At 48.6% G+C, this 7692-nt stretch overlaps 2 non-coding genes across 2 annotated transcripts; one reads left to right on the plus strand and one right to left on the minus strand.

Moving 5' to 3' along the window:
• Positions 1 to 2430: 2430 nt before the first annotated feature.
• Positions 2431 to 2504, plus strand: TRNAT-AGU (transfer RNA threonine (anticodon AGU)). The gene has a single exon. It is a non-coding gene; the product is annotated as a tRNA-Thr (tRNA).
• A 1982-nt stretch (positions 2505 to 4486) lies between these two features.
• Positions 4487 to 4559, minus strand: TRNAI-AAU (transfer RNA isoleucine (anticodon AAU)). The gene has a single exon. It is a non-coding gene; the product is annotated as a tRNA-Ile (tRNA).
• Positions 4560 to 7692: the final 3133 nt, after the last annotated feature.

Genomic DNA, 7692 nt, shown 5'->3' on the forward strand with positions numbered 1-7692 from the left:
GAAAGATGGGGTAAACGGAAAGCCTCACTTGCTAAGATAGGCCTGGTCAGCAAATTGCCAGGTGTTGGCGCTAAGAACTAAAGAATTGTGTCTTATTCAGAGTTGCAGATTGAACAAAGAATCCCTTTTTCTCTTGTGTTTGTTTCTTCTGTAGGGAGATGTTCTTCCCACACATCCAACCTTGAATTTATGAAAAGTTGGCACATGTCAGTATAAAATATGGCATCCTTCCACCTCCCTTCCAAAGGACCAATGCCTTTCCTTTAGACACACAGAAAACAATCTCTATTGTCATATACTTTCACTGTTTCTTTGCTTTAACACCTACGAATGTACCTGTTGGACTATCAAAAGAGTTGCTCCATTTCTGTGGACCTCAAATCAGAATTCAAAATAGATATTTTATACTAATAACATTTTATCAAAGTATTCGTTAAATGTTAACTTGCTAACTTGAGACTATGGGCAGAGACATTATGTAACCTGTTAACCACTGGCTAATGTGCTATCTTGTCTTGCTGCAAAACCTATCTCAGGGTGTGGAACTGCCTACCCTGTCACTTTCCCCCACCCATGAAAAACCTATATATTCTATTGTAATCAATTGATAGGCTCAGAGACATTGTCAAATAAGCAAGATGACTCTCCGCCAGCACTGTGTGTAATAAACTCCTTTTATTGACCTCTACACGGTGTAGATTTATCTCCTTCACAGACACCTGCTGAATAAAGAGGAGATTCAGCATCCAGCACCTCCTCCTCTCCTGACAGCTTGGTGATCTTTTGAGGAAATGGAGAAGACTGCCTTTGCCTCCTCTCCCGACAGCTTGGTGATCTTTTGAGGAAATGGAGAAGACTGCCTTTGCCTAGCTGTACATTGCTTGCAAAAGAAACAGGTCTTTTTGGTGACAAGTGTTGAAAGGAGTCACTAGGCAAATGTGGAGACAAGAAAAACATCTACTAACTGAACTTGCATCTGTGGATGCTGAAGCCACAACACAGAATGCTAAACGCTATATGACCACGGCTGAAGTCAGAAGAGTCTCTACCAAAGTCTTTTTCCACCAGCAGGGGCCTCTCTGTGCACAGAACTCCTGGTAGCTTGATGGCTGCAGGCAGTGGAGAACTCTATTTTGGCATCTCTTTGTCTCTTTTGTGGTGAACATCTGCAGTGACTGTTAAAAGGCCTCTGGATAGTGGTCTTTGGGAAGAGGTGGCTGAAAAGCCTTCCTAGTAACCAGGAAATCTTGGCTTGGCCTGACAGTTCTTCCTTGCTGAACCTAATGTGTCTGTTGGCTCCTTTTTCGTATCTCTTTTCATAAGAAGAAAAAACCTGTCATCAGAATCCTTCTAAGTGGTGGTTCAAGACAGAGAGAGCCTTCCTTGCAGCTGAGCCTTGGTGCCATGCGGCATGTTTCACCACTGCAGTGCCTACTGTTGGCCATCCTGGCAATTAGGTCTGGTCCACCAGTGCACCTTCATCCAGTGGCATCTGGCTGCCATCTGTTCTATCATTAGGACCCATGTCGCTCTCAGGACTTCAATGTCCTCTTACGGACAGAGCCCTCTGGCTGTGCCCCACTCAGTTCTCTCCCCCTTCCAGGGGGCAGCTATCCTCTACCCAGACACTTGCCTCAGTGGCCAGCTGCAGTCCAGGGTGTAGCCACCTGTGTCAGTGGCAACTGAGGCGCACCTCCAACCCCTACCATCTGTTTCCCTGGACCACTTCCCCACAGACCTAGCACCTTCCTCCACCTTTGTATAAGGGCCTCAGACTGGCAGTAATCAGCCAGGAGGTCACTCATGCTCCCCTTACCCACCCAGCACTACTCTGATCATGGCACCCCTCCTTGTCCTTGTCCTTGTCCTTGTCCTTGTCCTTGTCCTTGTCCTTGTCCTTGTCCTTGTCCTTGTCCTTGTCCTTCAGGGGAGCCAATCCTCCCTCCTCAAACTCCAAGGAGTGACTGACTCTTGCTGTGCTGAGCAGCCTTTTATATATGGGCTACTCCAGCAAGCCTTCTCCTGATTGGCTCTCCCAATAAGCCCTTTCTTGACTGGCTGGGTTCTGTGCCACCTCTGCAAGGCAGCCTTAATTTTTTTCCTGATTGTTTGGGGCAGTCACCCCACCACACTTGGAAAGTGGCAAATGAGAAGTCTAGAGCTGAAGGAAAAGTTACCATGACTCAGAACTGAGCCGAGGTTGCTGCGACTGAAACACAGATCACTAACCAGTATATGATCACAGTGGCTGGTGGGAGAAGCACATGTTAGAAGCCCTCTGTCAACTCAGCTGTGGCTTTCTGTGCACAGAGAGCCAGACACCTCAAAGTCTACAAGTCTTGAGGGAAATGGGGAAGGTCTGTACTTTGGAATTTGCAGGTGTTGTCCTGGACCATCAAATGGAACAGTTGTAAACACTTTCTTGAGGCAGGCACCATGGCTTAGCTGGCTAAAGCACCTGTCTAGTAAACAGGAGATCCTGGGTTCAACTCCCAGTGGTGCCTTGTTGTATGGCTTTTGTCTCCTCTGCTCACATTTTCCTGTGTCTTTCTAGGAAACAGAAGAGACCTCCCTTGGTATCCAAGTAACTGCTTGCTAAGGAAAAGGCTTCTTTGAGAGAAGCATTGGAAAGAATCAAATCACAAGCCAGGAGTTGATGAAAAGGCTGCTGTGACTGGCATTAGCGTGGCGGTTGCTTCAACTGCAATTGCTGCAACATGAGAGCCTGTGCCACACATCCTTGGGGTTCGCTGGGGATGTCCACACACAGGCCATGTCACCTTCCTTTTGATTGTCACTGATGAGAAATGGAGCAGCTGAGAGAAAAGTCCCAGAGAGCAGCACAGTGGCTAAGCTGGCCAAGGCACCTGCCAGGTAAAGTGGAGGTTAGAGATGTAGCAGCCAGTGGTGCCTTGCCAAATGTGTCTGCTCTTCCAACCTTTTGGTCAATCTTTTGAGGAAGCAGAGAAGACTGCCTTTGCCTTGCAGTGCAGATGCTTCCAAAAGAAACTGCTTGTTTTTTTCTGACAAGTGTCAGAAGGAGGCACCTAAGAAACGTGGGGACAGGGAAAAGGTCATCGTAACTCAACTTGCATCCATGGCTCTTGAGGCCACAATGCAGAGCACTGAGCACTGTAGGACCACAGGTGGTTACAGAAGGGGCTTTTCCAAAGGCATTTTCCATTAGCATGGTCCTCTCTGTGTGCAGAATTCCTCATCGTTTGATGTCTGCAGGCGCTGGAGATTATTTGGCATCTCTCTCTCTGTCTCAGTGAACATCTGCTGTGGTTGTTGAAAGTCTGTGATGGGATCTACAGGATGAAACCTGAACACAGGGACCCCTGAGCCCTGTATCCCACCACCTGGATTCCATCTCACACTGTGATGCTGTGACAGGCTGCGAATCTCTGGCACATATTCCACTTACATAGACATCCACAGGTTGGGGCACATCCAACGGAGTTACATGAATGCTTCTCCCAGCCACTCATAAAACTAACGATAGAGAGCCTCCCGCCAATTCCCCCCCATCTCTGCAGCCTTGCACCCCTGAATTATATCGCAGGAAGAGCGAACCACAGAGGCTGCCTCCCCCACATGCGGGACAATGGCTTGACCTGCTAGCCCCGTGGACTAAGTCTCCAGGCCTCCAGCTTGCCCCATTCAACCCAACGGCTTGATTTTGTGGCCAGAATTATTTGCAGTTGTGATTTCCCCTAGCAGTACCCCACAGGGTTCCAGGTTCAGCTCCAGCACAGGCCCCACAGGAAGGCTTAATTCTTGAGCTGCAGCACATGCTGGGCAGGCTTAAGGCTGGGCTTCCCATTTCAGAGGAGAAGAAGAAGACTCGGACCCTGGTGAGGCAGGCTGGGGCTTCTTGGATCCCATTTGCTCACAGCCAGCCCCCCGCCCCCACTCTCAAGTCGTCAATGGCACCCCAAGGTCGGCCAGAATGGAGCAGCGGTTTTTACTGCACCAAGTCCACTTATGGCTCACAGGCAACTCCCAGACTCTCCACAGCCCACCATCTCGGCCAGAAAGGAGCCCACTCAGCCTCACCATTGCTTCTTTTCCTTCCCCACAGAACTCCACTTCTCCTGACCTGCAAGTAACCATCTCTGGGATGCCAAGAGGCAGGCAAAGGGGTCTATCTCCCAGAAGCCAACCACACCTCCATGGGTTCGGCCCTCAGAAGAACAGATGGGGGTTTCCTGGATCCCAGTTGCTCACAGCCAGCCCAGCCCCCACCTCTAAAGCCATCAATCTATAGGCCAACCTCCAAGGGGAGAGGAGGCCAAGCCACAAGCCTCCAAAAGGTGACACACCGCACTGCTCTAGGTTCTCCAGAATGACGCCAGGGTGTTTTCTCCACTGACGTCAGCATCCTCTGTCATGCAGGGGTTGGAGTTATCTCAGGGACAGGCCAATAGCAGAAGGAGGAGTGCCTTCCTGGACAGCAAGGGGATCTGAGAAAAGGAGGCCAGTATGTTTCTGCCTGGCTTTGAACCAGGAACCTTTTGTGTATTGGGCAAATGTGATAACCACTACACTACAAAAACTCTGTCTGCTTAGCTTGTGCTCGCCCTGGCACACACTGATGGGGAAACGTAGAGCGAGTGATGGCAGCCCTCCAATAGCTCAGCTGGCAGAGCAGAGGACTGGAGCTGGTGCTCAGGAAGTCATCCTGACGTCACCCTTCTGAACCTTGCTTGAAGGAAAGCTTCTTTTTCTTTCCCTTGCTGACAAAGAACAAGAGAAGAATGAAAGGGGAGGTGGGTCAGCTCGGTGCAGAAGCCCATGCTGTCTTTTCCTGCTGCATAGCCTGAAATGAGGGGTTTGTGGCAGTTAAAGGAACTGCTGCACTGTCAAAAAACAGCCCAGCCCTGCACAAAGGGAGAAAGAAGAGCCTGCCAGAGCTTGGGATTGAACCACAGACCTTTAGCTTAGCACTCACCCAACTGAACTACTTCAACAGCTGCTAAGTTTCTTTTTAGCCTACTGCTTTTCTGTCTGGGATGCTTTTGTCAGTGGCCCATTCAGACAAAATTCACATTTGCTTTCCTTAGCTGGCTAAAGCTCTTATTTCATAAACCAGGCAATCCTGGGTTTGACTCCCAGTGGTGCCTTGGGGAGTGGCTTTTGGGGCACCTGGCATTGGCTACTGCCAGAAGACAAGATTCAGAGCTAGATGGACCTTTGGTCTAACCCAGTATGGTTTTTCTTATGGTTTAAATTACACTCACAGGCACTGATAATAGAGTTCCTGAAAGTTTAGGTATTAAGAGCTGATAGGTCAGTGGTCCAGTCCCCTCAAGGATGACCCCCTCCCTCTGGGGCAGGGGCAGGGGCAGGGGCAGGGGCAGGTCTGAGCTCTCACACCAAATGCCCATTGTGGCTCCCAAAATCTGTGAGCGGCTCATTTAGTTTACACCCAGAGTTGAGACCTACTTTGAGTCCAGTGTCTGAGAATGAAAATCCTAAACCACCCTTTGAAATAACAAATGCAGCAGGATGTGCTATTGTCCCTGCCCCAAAGCAGACAGACCAATGGAGAAATGCCATTGAGTCCAGGGTAATACTTCACTGCGGTTTTACCATTTCCACTTGCTAAACTCCCTCGCAACCTTCTGGGCTCGTAGAGCAGGGTACTGAGTCTGAGCCCAGACATGTGCACTGCAACTTTACTCCAGACCTAGCTGCATGATCCTGATTTATGTGACATAGACCAACCGTGGGTGTTTCATTGCACTGGAGACGTAGCCTAATGTTATGTCTACACTGTGATTAAAACACCCAGGGCACCCGTCTCAAAGCCCGGGTCAGCTGACTCAGGGTTATGGGACTTGGGCTGTGCCAGACTATAAAATTACGGTGCAGACATATGGACTTGAACCCAATCTCTGAGACCCCGCAGAGGGGTGAGGGTTTCTGAACCCAGGCCTCAGTGTGAACACAAATATCTGCACCACAGTTTTTAGCCTTTCAGCTTTAGCTCCATGAGCCCAAGTCAGATGACCAAAACCAGCCCTGCTGCCACATTTATCCCAGGAGGGATGGACTCTAAGGATACGTCTCCATTGCAATGGAAGCCCAGGTGTGGCGCGCTCTGCTCAAAGCAGCACCCTGGTAGCCCCATATTCACCACTCTCATATAATGATAACATGGTTTGTACGAAGTCTGCCTGGTGAGGTATCATTTCAAAAGTCTTGATCTGTTGAACATTAATATCATGTTGGATTGTGTGTGCTCGCATTGGTTGGGAAGTTATAAAGTTTTGCTCTGTGTGCATTACTGAAATATGTTATGAGGTTGGGAAATGCCCCCCACCAGCCTTTCAGGTGTGACAATGGAGGAGCCAGACTCGCTGCTGGCCCATTGAAGGTATCCACACTCCCAAGGACTATCCCAGGAACCGTGTACAATGCAGACTTCTCCGAGATAGCCCAGCAACAATGGACACTGCTTGATTCACATCGTAGCAAAGGTAGCTCCTAGCAAGTTGGAAGAAACTATGAAAGGAGGGTAGAGACATTATGAATTGGCCTCCTTCCCCCCACAACTCAATACCTGTAAACACATCTGGAGGACAAACACTGAACTGAGATAAATCAGAAGAGAATAATAATAATACATTCAAATCAAAGTCCCCAAACAGACTAGTACTGGTTTTTCAGCAGAAAATTTTCCGTCTGGGGAACTTTGTCTTCTCAGTCAGACCTTGCCAAGGGAAGCAGGTAGAAAATGTTTGAGTTTCCTCCTTCAGAACAGTTTGGCCTAGACACTAGCTCTGGTCCACAGTTGTTACCTTGCTCAGGATGGGAGTCTTTTAATTATTTGGGCAAGTCCCAGGGTGTTTGGGGGAGATTATGAGGATGTTACCTTTTGAGATAAAGACTAAGAAATACAGGACTAGAGAAAATTTTTTTAGATATCTGGGATGTAGACATTTAATTTAAAGCAAAGGGAGTGGTCTGAGTTTCTGAGAAGGCTTTTGTTTGCAAGAAGCAACATTGTTGGGTCTGTTATTGTACCAAAGGGGGAGATGGTTGTCTATAAAGAAGAGGCGAAAACTAAATGCATCTGATGAGGATTAAATTTGAACTCATGCGTGCAGAGGATAATGGATTAGCAGTCCATCACCTTAACCATGCAGCCACCTCATCTGAACTGTTAAAAACAGGACAGGAGGAGAAATCTAAGGCCGACGGTGATAGGGACAATATGGAGTTTTTAAGTACTAAGCAGAAGCAGGGACTGAATATGCTCCCCCCTCACATCTAGTGAGAAGCTGTGGGAAAGACTTCAGGAACAGACTGTGTTTGTCTAGACACACCTACTCTGCCTACGTATGCAGCATGATGGGGCCGCTTCCCGAAAATGACCAGTTTTGGCAGGTGTTGGGTTACAAATCACTTTAGGATTGAGTGGAATGAAATGTTATTATCCTTCCTGTATGAATTAAGGGCAGCAGAACATACCTAGTCCCTCCTGATGGAGGGGTAGGTGAGTGAGGAATAGCTTTTATTGGACTGCATAGAAGTGATTGCGGACATCATCCCAAACCAGTGGTCCCCAAACTTTTCACACTGTGCCCTCTTAACCATGGCTGTGGCCCCTTGGAAGCCGCGGTCGAGAACCTGGGCTGGGAGTGGTACTGTGGCTTGCTGGGGAGAGGGGTACAGACACAGGTA

This window comes from Gopherus flavomarginatus, assembly GCF_025201925.1.
Source record: "Gopherus flavomarginatus isolate rGopFla2 chromosome 13 unlocalized genomic scaffold, rGopFla2.mat.asm SUPER_13_unloc_1, whole genome shotgun sequence".
Taxonomy (NCBI): domain Eukaryota; kingdom Metazoa; phylum Chordata; order Testudines; family Testudinidae; genus Gopherus; species Gopherus flavomarginatus.